Below are 18,804 nucleotides of genomic sequence, written 5' to 3'. Positions count from 1 at the left end.
ACCTGAAACTGTACTTAACCTGAGGTGCCACTTTAGCTAATGGGGCCTCCTGCGCCGCCGCTGCACGATTTCTGTTCTCATCCTGAAGGAAAGTTCTTAACCCGAGGTATCACTATTTCTGGGTTAGCGGAGTCTGTAACCTGAAGCGTCTGTAACCTGAGGTACCACTGTATATTTATTGGCAACATTCCGTGTATAAGACGACCCCCCAATTTAAAACTTTTTTTTAAATTGGGGGGAAATATCGTCTTATACACAGAAAAATATGGTAGTCCTCTCCCCCACACTTTCACAGACCATACAGTAGATTATTCAATGGCCAAAGGCCTGGGTAAAAAGGAATGTTTTTGCCTGGTGCCTAAAGACATGCAGTGATGGTGCCAGGCAAGCCTCTCGAAGGAGAGCGTTCCATAGTTGGGGAGCCATCACAGAAAAGACCTGTTCTCTTGTTGCCGCCCTCCGAACATAGAGAAGGGCCTCAGATGACAAGCGCAGGGGTCTGGGTCGGTTCATATGGGGAGAGGTGATTCTTAAGGTACTGAGGTCCTGAGCCATGTAAGGCTTTATAGGTCAACACCTATAGGTCAACACCTACGATTGTGTGGGCCAGAATTATCCGCCTGACGTAACTAACACACGCTGTGGATCTCTCACCTTTTGTGTTGTAGGAACATAGGAAACTGCCTTATACTGAGTCAGATCATTGATCCACTCAGCTCAATACTGTCTACATTGACTGGCAGCAGTTCTCCAAGGTTACAGGCTTTCCCAACCCTGCCTAGAGATGGTGAGGGTTGAACCTGCGACTTTCTGCATGCAAAGCAGATGCTCTCCCGCTCTCCCGCTGAACTAGGCCCTTCTCCAAGGAAATGGCCACGATGACTCGTTAACTCAGAGGGCTAGAGCACAGTGCTGCTAACACCAAGTTGTCGGGATTGATCCCCTTACGGGCCACCTGCATATTCCTGCATTGCAGGGGGTTGGACTAGATGATTCTTGGGTCCCTTCCAATTCTATAGTTCTAGGATAACCTTTGAAAAGCATCTGAGAATGCTCCCGATTATAAATCTCCACAGAGCACAAACTGTGGTCCACAATGATGGACCCACGCGGTCACTTTCCAGAGTCAGACTGCATCCATTTCTTATGTTTGGATAGTAAATAAAGCCTCAGTAACAGAGCACAGAGCATCTTCCTTTTTTGAGAAGGCTAATAATCTCGTTTTTAGCTGCTCAGACGTCACCCTTTTGGTTTACAATCAAACATGACGTCTCTCTCTCTCTTTCCAGAACAGGCATAATTCATAAGCTTTCTGCCCTTTTGTTCACTCTCCAGCTGACAAGCAGAGACGGCCCTTTGTCAAGCCGAAGGCCCAGCGCATTAAAAGACTTGCCTTGTATGCAAAAGAGGCCTGTTGTTTACATCTGCTCCCGCCTAACACCAAAGACCTTTTGACACATCCATCTCTCTCTTTCCTTCCCCCACCCCTGCCCCTCCCTAAAAGCCATACATTCGGTTTGAAACCCACTCACAGAGGAGAACTGTCTGGTGTGCTTACACCAAATGTTGGCTTCATTTAGGAAAAGCTGGCAAAGGGACAAAGGGACGCAAAGGACTGGCAGCATAGAGTTCAGGGCCAGTTGCCTCCACAGTCATACCTCAGGTAACGTTTGCTGCAAGTTGCGCGTTTTCAGGTTGTGTCCCGCGGCGACCCGGAAGTACCAGAAAGGGTTACTTCCAGGTTTCGCTGCTCACGCATGCGCAGACGCACAAAATGATGTCATGCGCATGTGCATGCGCGGAAGTGGAAAATCACGACCCATGCATGCGCAGACGCACGTTGAGTTCTTTTCAGGTTGCGAAGGGGCCTCCAGAACGGATCCTGTTCGGAAGCAGAAGTACCACTGTACTCCAGTTTGGGCAGAAAGAGAGAGATTGGTGAGAAGGGATAGAAGCATAGAGAAAGTGAAAGCAGGCTGGGTCTTGGAGACGAGAGGATATCAGACACCCAGACTCTGCCTGGAGAGTTTGGGAAGACCGCTCACCTTTCGCGGTGCGCAATGTTGCGGTCGGGCATTCGGGCCCTTGCAGTGATCTGGCTTGGGGGCGGGAGATTGATGCCCCCCTTGCGCCAACCCCCAGCCATGTCACACCCACCTGGACAATCAATGCCGTGGGGAGGGGGCTTTCCTCTCTCACCTCCTCGCCGGATCTCCCAACCCACTCACCCTCTTTTTAAGCTTTGGTATGATACAACCTGGCTATGGGCAAATGTCAGCCACCTTATTGTTGGGGCCAGGTTGGAATTTTTCCACTTGGCAAATTGGCACCTGCCATTTGGTTCTCGCCTACCTTGTAGCAATCATGAAAACTCTGTAAGGTTAGGCATTGGGTAAGCCTTTGTTTAAGGGAGGGGAGGTTGTAGCCAGTGTGGTGTAGTGGTCAAGAGCGGTAGTCTCTTAATCTGGGAAACCGGGTTCGCGTCTCCGCTCCTCCACATGCAGCTGCTGGGTGACCTTTGGCCAGTCACACTTCTCTGAAGTCTCTCAGCCTCACTCACCTCACAGAGTGTTTGTTGTGGGGGAGGAAGGGAAAGGAGAATGTTAGCCGCTTTGAGACTCCTTAAAGGGAGTGAAAGGCGGGGTATCAAATCTAAACTCTTCTAGCCTCCGCCCACCCCTCCTCTGTAAGGGTATCCTGTTACAGGGATCCGGGGGTGCATGTGGATCCTGTCCAAAGCCCGAACATGGGCTACAGGGGTCAGCAAACATTTCAGCAGGGGGCCAGCCCACTGTCCCTCAGACCTTGTGGGGGGACCGGACTATATTTTGAAGGAAAAAATGAACAAATTCCTATGCCCCACAAATAACCCAGAGACACATTTTAAATAAAAGGACACATTCTACTCATGTAAAAACACCCTGAATCCTGGACCGTTCATGGGCCGGATTTAGAAGGCGATTGGGCTGGATCCAGCTCCCGGACCTTAGTTTGCCTACCCATGGGCTAGGGCCATGCCATGACCCCAGTGCCCCTATTTGATGTAAGTCATAGGGCTCCCCCTTTGGGTGGTTTACCTTTAGTGTGACTCCCTGCAGATGAGCGGGAGTCAAGATATAGCCTGGATTCACCCAATGCCTAAGCCTGTTTTAGCCTATAAATCTAAATACTGGTGTCTGTGTACAGTCAAACCTCGGTTGTCGAACGTAATCCGTTCCAGAAGCCCATTCGGCTTCCGAAATGTTCAACAACCAAGGCACAGCTTCTGATTGGTTTCAGGAGCTTCCTGCGCTCAAGTGGAAGCCATGTTGAATGTTTGGCTTCCGAAAAACATTCAAAAACCGGAACATTTACTTCCGGGCTTTCGGCGTTTGGGAGCCGAAACATTCTAAAACAGAGGCATTCAGGATCTGAGGTTTGACTGCGTTTTTTTCATCAATAGGGAAGTGCGGGGCACGGGACCTTGGCATGCAATGGACCCTCACTCAGTGCCATGAACAAATGTCATTTTCTGGATGTAGAAAATGCTCAGGAGTCATCAGAGGGGTAATCATGTGAGTGTGCAGCTTTGCTGACATTGCATTTATCAGGAGTTCACTGCCGTCTGCAGGAGAGCTTCTTCTGCAAATTCCAAATATCTTGGAACCACCACTGTAACTTGGAGCAAGGTTTTTTGGTGTCTCTTCCCTTGTTCTGTCAAGCTATTATGACAGGCACTATAGTTTCTGGAAACAACACAAGGTGTTTTTGCTCTGACAGACCTTCCCAACTTGATGAATACGGAGATGGGTATCTACCTGGCATTGGGGTTTTTTCATCTGCTGCTATTTTCTGTCTCGTTTTAAAGTAGTTGGGATTTTTAGCTGTTTTTATTGCATGCTGTACATCACCTGGAGACATGTGTGGAAGGTGATGGATAAATATTAGTATAAATAACATACAAAAATACATTGTTTTAAGGAAAGCTGCTTCTAAATTTTGAACTGAGTGGCTGGGGAAACCCAGCCAAATTGGCAAAGTATAAATAATAAAGTTGTTGTTGTATACTACATTAGTCAGAATTGCAGACAAAAATGTGTAAATTGTGAGAAATGAACATTAATACACTGATTAATTTTCTTGATGCTTTTTTAAAAAAAAATGCAGTCCATTGTGGAAATGCGACACTTAACTGGGAGCAAGCTGCATCGAACACATCAAACACACTTTTGATTGAGTACTCATTTTTCATCTGCTGATGTGCCTTCACCTGTATAAGAGTGCACTTTAAAACCTTTATGCAGGAGACACTGCACAAATGCCACTGAGACATAATTTGATCCTGCATCCAACCAGGAGTTTCTTTCTTTTCTTTTTATGCAAACACAGCAGAATTGCATGTTCCTTGTAAACTAACCCGCCTCCCCCAGTCATCTGAATGACAATGGACCTTTTCTGAAGAGAGAATTCCCAGCCTTCAGGTCCATGTTTTCAGCACCATTTATTCACAAACACGCATCAAATGTTTGACCAAAGCTCTTGGTGCTGTGAAGGTGGAGGCTGAGCAGCGGCTCCTCCCGGCATGTGATTCTGTAGCAGGCCAGGTGTTTTATTCCGTGTTTCTGCAATCACATCAGGCAAGAAAGAAGAAATCTGGGCATCTTAGCTGCACGGGTGGAAAAAGGGAGCAGGGAATTTCTGTGGGTGTAGTTTGTATAACGTTGCTATACAATCTATCCCCACCACCCTTGACACTGAATCCAGGAGATATTGGGTATAAGGAATCTCGCATGCCTCCAATCAGCAAAGGGCAAGGCTGAAACTAACAGATAATCAGGGAAAACACAGTTTGTGGTTTCCCACAAAACAGTCAAGCTCTTCCCCTTCCTTTCCTGCTCTCCCTCTCCCTCCCTCTCTCCTGCAGGGGCAATCATAAGAAACTAGCTCCACCATGTAGGTTTGATTCCCAAGCCATCTTTGCACATGCATAGAAATTGGAAGTACAGTGGTACCTCAGAAATTGAACAGAATCTGTTCCGGAGGCCTGTTCGACTTCCAAAACATTCAGAAACCAAAACGCACCTTCCGATTGGCTGCAGGAAACTCCTGCAGTCAATCGGAAGCCGCGTCGGACATTCAGGTTCCAAAGAACGTTCACATACCAGAACACTCACTTTGTGGCATTCGGGAGCCAAAACGTTTGACTTGCAAGGTGTTCGGGATCCAAGGTATGACTGTAAAGAACTTTGTTTAAAAAACCGATGGGACCTGTGTGTTTTATTTACTCTTTTTAAGCAATGTTAGTGGCGTGTGAATGAGACAGAACAGGGGATGGAGAAGCATTATCAGAGGTCAAGGATATATTGCAGGCAGGCAAAAACAGTCAAAGAGGATGTGATGCAAGACCAGTGAGGGGTGTGGCCTGGAAAGAGAGGGGGTGGCTAAAGAGGGGGGTGGCCCAGGAACTGTCCCAAGGGCCAGCAGAGATGCCTCGAGAGCTCCTTCCCACCCCCAAATAAAGCACTGATTATGTTATGTAGTGAAGTTTCACCCTGGGCCAGCAGGGGGATACTGTATATAGTTTTCACTCAGGTCTGTAGATAGTTTTCCCTCAGGTCCGCGTCAGTTATTTTAGGCGGGAACTCTGGGCTGTTGTTACAATGTTGACAGCCGGCTGCCTATAAAAGCAGGCCGGCTGAGCTGTTTGCAGTCAGTTCTATTCCAGTTTACGAAATAAAGAGCTATTTGGAGAAATCGCTGGTCGTCGGCTATGTCAACCCACAACTTAACACTGGCGACGAAGGTGGGATCGATGGACATCAGAGCACAGCCAGATGCGGCCAGCCTCTGAACTGAGCTGAATCACTGAGCTGAATCACAGAGCGAAATCACTGAGCGAAATCACTGGACAGAACCAATTCAGAGCTGACTGTTCTGGCTAGAGCACTGTGTTCCATCCATCGCCCTTCACGCCGGCATCGGAATCATGGCTTCACTTGTGCCTCTACCGCCGTTTGCGCCAGCCTCTGAATCATGGGATTCCTACCTCGCTCGGTTCGACTGCTACCTCCAAGCCAACGAGCTGACAGCAGTATCAAAGGATCGTAAGCGGGGCCTATTCCTCAGCCTCTGTGGGCCTGAGGTGTTTGAGACGGCCCGAGCATTGGTTGCGCCCGAAGCAGTCCAGGCAACACCATGGGACACGATCCAAGAGAAGCTCCGCAACCACTACGCACCAAAGCCGTCCAAGATTGCTGCCCGCCATGCGTTCTACCACCGGAACCAGGCAGAGGGGGAGTCAATCAACAACTACACCACCGCCCTGCGACAAGCTGCAATGCACTGTGAGTTCCGAGACTTAGACGATGCCCTGATGGATCGAATCGTCTGCGGGGTCTGGGACATCCATCTGCAACGGCGTCTCCTCGCCAAGCCAGACCTCACGCTGCAGAAAGCCATTGAGGAGGCTGTGGCCTCAGAAGCTGCTGAACGCTCCGCCCAGGAGATCCGCAAGTCCAGCAGCCAGCGTCTTGCTAGGGAGCCAGTTCCGGTGCATCATGAAGAGGCCAGCAGTGATGAGGCATCCTCCAGTGAAGGCGATGACGTGCACCAGACAAAGCGGGAGCACAGGAAGTTCCAACAGAAGTCCAAGGGCCAACCGGAATGTGCCGGCTGCGGAGGCAACCATTCCCGTGCCAAGTGTCGATTCAGAGACGCCATCTGTAGGAAGTGTTCCAGAAGGGGCCACATCGCTAAGGTCTGCCGATCGGCTCCGTCTGACACCCCCCCTTCATCGACTCGCAAGTCCAAGCCTTCACTCCAGTCTGCCAAGGAAAGTTGTTTCGCTCTCACCAACTGCCGCTGCCCGTCTGGAACCACGATTGGCCAAACCGACTCGCCTACGCGACGCAAGCTGAACGTCACGGTGCTCATTGAAGGAGCTCCATGTGACATGGAGATCGACACCGGGTCTGCCCTGTCCATCGTGTCGTGGAGCACCATCAAAAGACTGGTACCCAGAGTGTCCAAAAGGCAACTTGACTCTCACCGCGTACACCTGAGAGACTACCAGGGAAACGACATTCCCGTGGTAGGCGTTGGCCGGTTCCGGATTGCCTTCAAGGATTTTTCGGGCCTGCTCCGGTTGGTGGTGGTCGAAGGTCAGCGGCCAAGCCTCCTAGGGCTAGACTGGTTTGATGCCCTCGGCCTGGAAGGCATCAACTGCATCTCTAACGCAGAGACTGAGGGTCTGGTCAAAGACTTTGCCGAGGTTTTTGACGGCACCTTGGGGCAATATACAGGTACGCCCATCTCCTTTAGCCTTGATCCACAAGTCGCCCCCATCAAGCTAAAGCCACGCCGGGTTCCCTTTGCTCTCAAGGCTAAGGTGGACGAACAACTGGACAAACTGATCGCCCAAGGAGTTTTGGAGCCGGTTGACCACGCCAAGTGGGAAACCCCCATCATCACGCCTGTCAAGCCAGATGGGTCGGTGAGAATCTGCGCTGACTACAAGTGCACGATCAACAAGGCACTTCAGCAGCACGCTTATCCGGTTCCTGTTGTCCAACACCTGCTGCATTCCCTGGGTGAGGGTAAGGTCTTCGCTAAGCTGGACCTTGCCCAAGCCTATCAACAACTGCCAGTCGATGATGCCACTGCTGAAGCCCAGACGATCGTCACCCACCGGGGGGCATTCCGTTGCCGCCGGTTGCAGTTCGGGGTGAGTGTGGCTCCTGGCATCTTCCAAAGCCTTATGGAGCGTCTCCTGCAAGGGCTTCCGGGCGTGGTACCATATTTTGATGACGTCTTGGTGTCTGCAGACTCACACCAGCAGCTGTTCGAGCGCCTCCGTGCCGTGCTGACCAGGTTCCAAGAGGCCGGGCTCAAGGTAAAGAGGGAGAAGTGCCAGATTGCTGTTCCACAGGTAGAGTTCCTGGGCTATCTTATTGATGCCTCCGGCCTTCACCCGACCACATCCAAGATCCGCGCTATCCAGCAGGCCCCCAACCCAAAGAACAAGACAGAGTTGCAGGCATTCCTGGGGCTGCTGAACTTTTATAACATGTTCCTGCCCCACAAAGCCACAGTGGCTGAGCCTCTTCACCGACTCCTTAGTACAAAGACGCCTTGGGCCTGGGGTCATCGGGAGACGGCGGCCTTCAACGCGGTCAAGGCTCTCCTTTCATCAGACAGTGTGCTGGTACAGTACAGTGAATCCAGGCCGCTGGTCCTTGCCTGCGACGCCTCACCTTTTGGCATCGGTGCTGTCCTTAGTCACCGTTTTCCAGATGGAAGAGAAGCACCACTCGCCTACTTTTCCAGGACACTATCTCCGACGGAACGGAATTACAGCCAGCTCGACAAGGAGGCATTGGCACTTGTGGCTGGAGTGAAGAGGTTCCATGAATACCTCTATGGCAGGACTTTTGACCTCATCACTGACCACAAGCCACTCCTGGGCCTCCTCGCCGGTGATCGTCCAACTCCACCGGTCCTCTCGCCACGCATGCTGCGATGGACTGTTTTCCTGGCTGCCTACCACTACCGGCTCATCCATCGCCCGGGGAAATCGATGGGCCATGCCGACGCCCTCAGCCGTTGCCCTCTTCCAGCATTTGTGGAAGACCCGGCTCCAGCTTCATCGCTCCTTCTGATTGAGGATCTTCCGGCAGCGCCTGTATCAGCTGCCACTGTGGCCTCTGCGTCTGCCCAGGATCGCACCATCAGCCGGGTGCTCAACTGGGTGTGGAGGGGGTGGCCACAAGGGCCTTTTGCCCTTCGCAACCAGACAACATGAACTCTCAGCTCATTGCGGCTGTCTCCTGTGGGGAGACCGCGTCGTGATTCCCCAGGGACTCCGTCAGCGCGTCCTGGAGGCTCTGCACGTTGGCCACCCGGGAATTGTCAAAATGAAGGCGTTGGCTCGGTGTTACGTCTGGTGGCCTAATATGGACGGTGCCATCACTGCCTGACAGATTACATCCTATATTCGCAACTTGTTCCAGGTGTAGAATTGTATTTGTATATACAGGCCATCCCAGCACAAGGAACACGGAGTACTCATTTTTCATCTGCTGGTGTAGCTTCACCTGCTTGCAAACCACCCGTCCTCCCCCCAAAAAACTCTCATAAAATAGATCCCAGACACCTGGAATCTGCTCTAGGCTACTGGTAGCATCAGCATCTTAAAATGCAGGTTTATTAATTATGCCCAGCAGGTGTTATTTAATCCTGTGGGAGTACAGATGGCGCATAAAGAGGAAGAAGCCCTGGTAACCCGAAGGACGCTGTATCTGAATCTCTGTCTGTCACCTTTAGATTCTCTGTTACAGGAAATGAAATCTTGGCAAGAGCTGCTTCGCATTTCCAAGCTAGGAAGCATTTGCTCCCAGGCTCCCGGCCTTCGAGCCAAAGAACATTTACAAGTGGATTATGCTACAAATCTGCGTTTCAGAAGTGCTATTGTACGATTACTCAGCTCTTCACTTCAAACGGAACCTGGGCTTGATGAGCACTCCATAATATTATAGGAAAAGGACATAAAACATGAGTCATCCAACAAGCAGTAGAAAAACCCAATTCACAGAGCCAAGTGTGGTGTGGAGACTCCGAACTTCCTCCAAACGCAAACTAATTAACAAAGTCCCAAGTGTTCCAAGTCAAAGGCTCTCCAAGATTTTGCCTTTTGATCTGCCTTCAAGCCTGAAGTGCATAACAGAACACTGCTGATGGTATTATTTTTGAACAAACCTGATTTGTAAAACAGAATGGTTATGCTGGGACCTAACCCACACACCCTCCTCCCTACAGTTTTACCTATACACTTGTTCAGGGCTTAGATATTAGCAAGGATTTTGAACCAATATTGCTATGCCCACAGACTTGTTCCAGCATCAGCCCTCCAAAGTTTCATAGAGTTGGAAAGGACCCTTGGGATTATCTAGTCCAGTGTTTCCCAAACTTGGGTCTCCAGCTGGTTTTGGACTACAATTCCCATCACCCCTGACCACTGGTCCTGCTAGCTAGGGATGATGGGAGTTGTAGTCTGAAACCCACTGGAGACCAAGTTTGGGAAACACTGATGTAGTTCAACCCTCTGCAATGCATGAATATGCAGTTGTCCCATAGGGGATTGAACCTGCAACCTTGGCATTATCAGCACCACACTCTAACCAACTGAGCTATCCAGGCTCGGTTGTTCTATTATAATAATAATAATAATAATAATAATAATAATAATAATAATAATAATTTATTATTTATTCCCCGCCCATCTGGCTGGGCCTCCCCAGCCACTCTGGGCGGCTTCAATAGAAACCAAAAGTACACTAAAATATCACACGTTAAAAACTTCCCTGAACAGGGCTGCCTTAAGATGTCTTCTGAATGTCAGGTAGTTGTTTATCGCTTTGACATCTGCTGAAAGAGCGTTCCACAGGGCGGGCGCCACTACCAAGAAGGCCCTCTGCCTGGTTCCCTGTAGCTTTGCTTCTCGCAATGAGGGAACCACCAGAAGGCCCTCGGCGTTGGACCTCAGCGTCCGGGCAGAACGATGGGGATGGAGACGCTCCTTCAGGTATACTGGACCAAGGCCGTTTAGGGCTTTAAAGGTCAGCACCAACACTTTAAATTGTGCTCAGAAACGTACTGGGAGCCAATGTAGGTCTTTCAAGACCGGTGTTATATGGTCTCAGCGGCCGCTCCCAGTCACCAGTCTAGCTGCCGCATTCTGGATTAGTTGTAGTTTCCAAGTCACCTTCAAAGGTAGCCCCACGTAGAGTGCATTGCAGTAGTCCAAGCGGGAGATAACCAGAGCATGCACCACTCTGGCAAGACAGTCCCTGGGCAGGTAGGGTCTCAGCCTACGTACCAGATGGGGCTTGTAAACAGCTGCCCTGGATACAGATTTGACCTGTGCCTCCATGGACAGCTGTGAGTCCAAAATGACTCCCAGGCTGCGCACCTGGTCCTTCAGGGGCAGTTACCCCATTCAGGACTAGGGAGTCCTCCACACCTGCCCGCCTCCTGTCCCCCCAAAACAGTACTTCTGTCTTGTCAGGATTCAACCTCAATCTGTTATCCGCCATCCATCCTCCTCCAAAGGATCATCGTGTCCAACCCTCCGCAATGCAAGATGTCTAGATGCTGTTGATGGGCAACTTCAAATTCTCTTCTTAGGTATCTTTAAACTGGTCTTAGACCAGGCAGCCCTACCAACAAAGGCTTGCTTGAAATAGAGGACTGTCCTCTGTGGAATAGGGCATTTGGCCACTCTGAATGATAAAGGCCTACCTCTCATTGAAGTAGGAAAAACTGTGTTTGGGGTGTACCCAGGGGCAGATCTCCTGTGAAACTAATGGAGCTTCAGGACCCCAAATCCTGGAGGGTCCCCAGAATCAACTTTAGTCCACATTGCTTAAAATATTGGGATCTAGTAGACCCAATATGAGTGGTCCAACTCAAACTGATTAATTTCAACAATCCGAAAGTTTGAGAGTCAGTAGCACAGATGCTGTAAAGGTTTGGTGATCTGTCGTGAAACAACCTCAATGAAGAAGATAGCAGTGGCGATCCAGACCTGGTTGCTGGTTATGAAGGGGCCCCTATGACAGTTCGAGCATCAAGACCCCTCAAAATGTAGGTCCACCACTGGCTGTACCATTTCACAATGCAGGTGGGGAGTCCTGTAGCTGAACACTTCTCCATATGAAGGGTCTGAATAGACCATCTGGCTAAGATCAGCCAGTGAGCTTCATGGTTGAGTGGGGATTCGAACCCAAGTCTCCCAGGTCCTCATCCAACACACCAAACACTGCGCCACGCTGGCTCTCAGTGGACCGTGGACCTTTCATGCTTCGTGTTAGTTTTCCCCACAGTCCATAATCAGCAGCTGGAGCACTTTACAATCTCACTGTACATTGTACGGGAACAATGCAGTACAATTCATCTTTGATATTTTCTGTGAGCAGGCAGCAGCAAAAGGCTGATAGGAGGCAACACACCCTGTACTCAAATGGCTCCGCCAATCTGAGATTTAGAATATGTACACACATTATAAACAAGTGTGTGCAAAATTACTGCAGAGTCCACACACCCTCTTGGTAACCAGAGGCATGGGAGGAGAGTTAAATTAAAAAAAAAAAACCCAGGTTGTTTTCTGGAATGAAATACAAAGGAAAATTCAAGCTGATATTCTATACCTGTTTACCTAAACTCATTGAACTCCGTGAGACTTTACTCTGAGTAGGGAATGTTACTCTGCTAAATGGTAAACTTGTTAACCCAAGTTAGAAAGGGTATTATCAGACAATATATCCTCTCCTGCATCCCTGAACATTCCCACAGATCAAACATGACAGGTGGCCATCCAAGCTCTGCTTAAAAACCTCCAAGGAAGGACACTCCACCCCCTGAGTCTGTTCCACTGTCAAAAACCTCCTACTGTCAGAAAGTTCTTCCCATGCACGTAGAAAACAGCTTACGGTATAAAGGTAACATTACTTGCTTGTTCTGTCCACTTTTGCCTCTGTTCCCACCCATCACAGACATGTGGCTCCTATAAATAAGGTTGTCCTGGAGAGAATGTGGTTCTTGTGAGAAATAGATTTCTCACCCTCTGATCTAATGAATTTGTGGTAGAGGTGTGATTTGAACCAATGGCTTTTTGATTCACAGCTCAGTGCCTTGGCCATTAGGCCGCGCCAGCTCCCAAGGAAGGCAGATCTATTGGCCATAACAGCTAATAGAGATGAGGTGCTGCCTTCATTTTCTGCTTATGAGATTCCCAGAAGCTTCTCAATAGCCGCTGTCGGAAAAACAATGCTGGACTGGAAGGACCTTTGATCTGATCCACCTCTCCTTATGCTCTTAAAATGCAGAGCCAAGTTGATCAAATTTCCCCAGAAAAGGGTTTTGCAGCATTGCAGGACCTGCACACTTCTTACCCCTGTTAATGTGGATTGTGTGACCTCCATCTAATGTCAAAAGGTTTGGTTAGCCACAGAATTCATCATGCGTTGCATTACGGATGAAGTCTGCAACATCGCCTTTTTGGAGTCTCACTTCAGCTTTTCCTGCTGAAAAAAAAATGCCCTGGGAAATGCTATGATGATTCGTCACCCTTTCAAAGGCAATGACTCAGGGGAACTCCGAGTATTCATGCAAACACTGGTTGCCTTAGTGCCTGGTTTGCAACTGCAGAAGGTCCCAGGTTCCTGTTCCCACCATCGCCAGGTTTCCCTGGGGATAGCTCCAGTCTGAAACCCTGGAGTGATGCTGCCAGCCCGTGCAGGCACTGCAGAGCTACACCAGCATTCTCCTGTGACATATGACTTGTGACAAGAAGTCTGCTCATCCCCTTTTGGTGCAGTGGTGTTGCGGGACGGAGGAGGCTTCACTGGGGCCCCAACAAGGGAATTCAAACTGCAGTGTCCTTCCTGATAGGCGGAGGGGGCATAAACCAATATAACTGGACCAGAGCTTCCAAAAGAATTGTTTAATCTGTTTCTGTGCACAATGACAGAGGCAAGAATAGTCTACGCACAAAAATGGAAGGAGGAGGAAGTGCCAACAAACAAAGAATGGCTTATGAAGATGATGGAAAAGCTGATATGGCTAGACTAACCATGAGAATTAAAGAACACAATGGAGAGAGAGAAAATTTGTGAATGGAAATATTCTGTAGAATATTTGGGGGGGAGAATCGTGGTTATGTTGAAACGTATGCAGGATTTGAAGCATAGCAGCAGATGAGAAGTGGTCGTTTAAGCATTTATAATTAGCATATATAATGGGTAAAATATAAGCAATATAGCAGCTTTATAAGGTAAGAAAAGAACAGCATGGAAGTGTGGGTGGCAAGTCAACTGCTATGAGATATATGTTCTGGTGGTTGTTTAAAATAATTTGAAAAAAATTGAAAAGCTAATTTTAAAATGTTAAAAAAGGAATGTTTTCAAGTAATATCAATTCTACATATGGAACTGCTGTCAGATTCTATGTATGGAAATGGATTGGATCCCAAAACCTAGGTTGCCATGCTAACCATGGTCATTTGCACATGGTTAGGATTGTAGTGTAAGATGGTTGAAGACTTGGGATCCATTCCAGACACACACACCCCTCTCTGGAAGATTATTAGAGCCTGGAAGAATTCTAATGTCCAGAGGAGCAGGTGTGATGGTGGCATTTCCATACACTGCAAACCGAAAGTCCAAGAGTCTTGTTAGCACAAGGATGGTAAAATGAGGAAATCCCAATGAAAAAACAGTGGCATGAAAAACAGATGAGCTATGCGGTATTGGCTAAGTTGACATACAAACTGTGCGACAAGGACAATCGTGACTTCATGGAAGAATGGGAACTTTTTATAAATTATCTAAAAAGACAACAAAATGATTTGGACTCCTTGGCAGGTTTTGAATAAATGTCCACAAATTTATTAGTTGAATACATAAGGCAATGATATGTACAGTTTTATAATATGCAGAGAACAATATGTGCAAAGAAACCAGAGAGCGGAGCTGAGGGAAGTCCTTGCGGGGGGGGGGAGGGAGAAAAAAGGGAGGAATGTAAATGGTTATATTGATTGATAATTTGTTTGTTAAAATTGATACACACACACACATTTCCATACACCACCAATTAAATTAACTATGCCACTATGAGAACTAGCCTGTGGAAAGAAATCCAAATGAGTAAACCAGCGCCAAGGTGTCTGGAGAGATGCCAATCTAGAGAATTTTGGCAATGTAAACTTCTAAGCCTTCATTCTCCTAAAACCCAGAAAACACTTTTTTCTCTCACTTCCAAATGGCACACATTTGCAATAGGGATGAGGTAGAAATTTGATCTGGCTCGCTTTTAAAGATGAACCTACCTAATCTGCAGTTTCTGAAGCATGTCACAAACTGAAACGCAGCCATAATTCTAAAACTGCAGTTCTCGTAATTCTGCAATGCCGTTCTCAGGCAGAGGAGTGTGCTCACTTGCATACACTAAAACTGATAAAGTAGGGCAAAGTACACCTATAAATGCATATTGTTAGTGAACATCCTCGGTCTGAAGGGTTTTTAAGTATTTGTTACCAATGGGGTAGGATCTGCTACCCCATTGTCTTTTTATCTGTGTAGATGTGTTTGTTTGTTTTCTAGAAGACACAACACAAAAGGAAAAGGGGATGAGGAGGGAAGAAGAGATAAGCAAGCTCAGGCACCTTTTCATAGAATCATACAGTCCAACCCCTTGCAATGTAGGAATCTCAGCTAAAGCATCCATAGCAGGTGACCATCCAACCTCTGCTTAAAAACCTGCAAGGAAGGAGAGTCCACAACCTGAAAAACTTTGAGCACTACTTTAATATCTCAGCTTCTTTACTACTTGCAAAGAAGGCTTAATCATTAGGTTCCTAAGTTACGGAGGCGGGTGTTCAATTTAATGCTTTTTTTTTTTTTAGGGAACTTGAAGTTGTGCAGGTAAAATGGTAGATGGATCCCCATAGCGTTGATAATTATTGTAAATTAGGCTTCTGCTTGTTCCTATTAAGAACGCCTGGGGAGTATGGTGACTCTGAATAGTTCCCGGCCCCTTTATTATTGCTTTTTTTTTTTTTTTTTGGCCAGATTTCAATTTTGAATTAGAAGGCAGGAGCCTTGAAAAGCATCAAAAACGAAGCAACAAAACACTCAAGCAAGGAACGGGGAGGTGTGTGCCTGCCCACACAAAGGACAGGGCTGGAAGCTTCTGAAGGAAATCACCAGCAGAGCACAATTCTCCCTCTCCCTTCAGCTTTCCTGAGTTTCATTCCCCCCCCCCCCCCTTCATTCACAGGGCTGCCTCCAGCAGAAGAATTCCAAGGGGGCAGCTATAATTAGCATTCAAGGCACAGTACCCCACATTTAAAGGAGGCAATGATGACTTATCCTAGGCTCAAACTGGATTTGACAATCACGTTCGTTCAAACATGCGCCTGGCCTGTTGATATATCATGGACCGCCACCATGGACATGCTGAAAAGGAAAGCCAAGCAAGTTTAAAAGTGCTTATTTTGGGGCAGGAGTTTTGTTGCAGACACAGGGGACGGGGTATGTGATAATGCAGCTGCATGCAGCTTTAAGAATGTAAACAAAGAAGGTTCGGCCACGTTCGGCTAATTAGAGGGAGAAATGGCGTATCTCTGAATCAGATAACAAGGGAAGAAGATAACGTGACTTGGATGGTAAAGTCAAACTAGAAGACGGCTCCTGGTTTATTATGCATGCAGTGGAATGAGGGGGCAGAAACCTGCGACAGTAGACTGCAGACACTTCGCAAAGAAGGTGAGAAGTACTATTGTGAAATGTTCTCCCACATAGACCACGAATTGGTCCAATCCCCTTTTAAGGACATATCTAGTGGCAGAGAGTTCCATAGGAGGCAGAATGGCAAGGCAAGGCAGAGAGCCTGATATAGGTTCAGCTAAGACGGCCTTATTCTGTAGTGGTGCACAGGGCATCGCTGGCAGTGGGGCAGTTATGCTGTGTAGGAACTGGAAGGGCTTTCATTCTCCCCTCTCCCTGATCATGTGTGGTTCAAAACTCCTACACAGCACCTCTGAACTTTCTTACTTTCCCTGCGCTGAAGGAGTTTGGCCTAGATGACCCTTTCGGCCCCTTCCGACTCTGTAATAATAATTATTATTATTATTTATTATTTGTAGCCGGCCCATCTGGCTGGGTTTCCCCAGCCACTCTGGGCAGCTTCCAACAAAGAGAAAAAATACATTAAAATGTCACACAGTAAAAACTTCCCTAAACAGGGCTGTCTTCAGATGTCTTCTAAATGTCAGGTAGTTGTTTATCTCTTTGACATCTGATGGGAGGGCGTTCCACAGGGCGGGCGCCACTACTGAGAAGGCCCTCTACCTGGTTCCCTGTAACCTCACTTCTCGCAGCAAGGGAACCGCCAGAAGGCCCTCAGCACTGGATCTCAGTGTCCAGGCTGAACGATGGGGGTGGAGACGCTCCTTCAGGTATACTGGGCTGAGGCCCTTTAGGGCTTTAAAGGTCAACACCTTTAAGTCTAATATTCTATGACTTTCTCCTACAATCCATTGTTCTGTGGCTAAGAGCCATTTGGGCTCATTCAGGGGAACAATAACAAATGAAACTGATTTGTAAAAATCTTACATGGGGGAAAAATACGAGAGAGAGATATTGCGCACACTTTTGTAAATCAATAAAATATTTAATAAAAAAAGAAAAGCTAAAAAAGAAAAAAGAAATGCTCGCAGCAGCTCTGCCAGGGTGGGGGTGGTGGAGATTTGCAGCCCCCTCAATCTTATTGGACTATGGCCTCCATCACCCATGATCTCCGGCCATGACAGCTAATGGGAGTTGGAGTCCAGCAAGATCTGAAGGGAAACAGGTTTCCCATCCCAGACCTCACCCAGGCTCTTGTTGTTGTTATTGTTTAGTCGTTTAGTCCTGTCTGACTCTTTGTGACCCCATGAACCAGAGCACGCTAGGCACTCCTGTCTTCCACTGCCTCCCGCAGTTTGGTCAAACTCATGCTGGTAGCTTCGAGAACACTGTCCAACCATCTCGTCCTCTCTCGTCCCCTTCTCCTTGTGCCCTCCATCTTTCCCAACATCAGGGTCTTTTCCAGGGAGTCTTCTCTTCTCATGAGGTGGCCAAAGCATTGGAGTCTCAGCTTCAGGATCTGTCCTTCCAGTGAGCACTCAGGGCTTATTTCCTTCAGAATGGAGAGGTTACATCTGCCCAAAAACATTTTCCAGGGCTGAATCCTAACGAAATCCTGGAATGGAAACTTCCAGTCCTAATGGCCACCCTCACGGTAAACAAGCAGTAAAACAGTGCTCTCACCAAATCAAACAATATTGTGGCGTTAATACAGTGTCAGCATGCGACAGCGGCTACACAGGAAATGGCTTCGACTGGCTGGTTGAAACAGGTGTGGACACCCAATGGGTCTCAAACCCTCGGTGGGTTAGGGACTTTCCCTGCAGTCAAAGACAGGCTGCAGCAGATTAAGTGGATGAGTCCCTAACCCTAATATTTGGGAGAGGAAAACGCTAAGGAGTCAACCCTACACAAATCTGGAGTGGGGGCCCTAAGATGGTTGGGTGGTGCCTTGTACACCTCCCTCCGGCAACTCCTGAAACCAAGTTGGAGGCAAACATATTGCTCTGCTTTCCTTTGGATCACATCAGCCAGGCCAAAGTGTGTGGGGGAGGGAGGGGTTCTTGTCATCTGACCAGCCCAGGACCTCCATACACACTGCCCAGACTTGACCACAGGAAGGTCCCTTGGGTGCCACTCACACAGGGGTTTGACTTCACGCCCAGAGGTGCACCCCATTGTCTCTCAACACAGATGCCAACAGAATGGTAGGCTTCGTGGTTGCTCCCATCAACATAGCTCTGTATACTACAAGGGACGTGGGTGGCATTGTGGGTTAAACCACAGAGCCTAGGACTTGCCGATCAGAAGGTTGGTGGCTCAAATCCCCGTGAGCTCCCGTTGCTCAGTCCCTGCTCCTGCCAACCTAGCAGTTTGAAAGAACGTCAAAGTGCAAGTAGATAAATAGGTACCGCTCCGGCAGGAAGGTAAACAGTGTTTCCGTGTGTTGCTCTGGTTCGCCAGAAGCGGCTTAGTCATGCTGGCCACATGACCCGGAAGCTGTACGCCGGCTCCCTCGGCCAATAAAGCAAGATGAGCACTGCAACCCCAGAGTCGGTCACGACTGGACCTAATGGTCAGGGATCCCTTTACCTTTACAGTGGTACCTTGGGTTAAGTACTTAATTCGTTCCGGAGGTCCATTA

This window comes from Podarcis gaigeae (genome assembly GCF_964106915.1).
Source record: "Podarcis gaigeae genome assembly, chromosome: 1".
NCBI classification, from domain to species: domain Eukaryota; kingdom Metazoa; phylum Chordata; class Lepidosauria; order Squamata; family Lacertidae; genus Podarcis; species Podarcis gaigeae.
Note: the sequence above shows the minus strand (reverse complement) of the source record.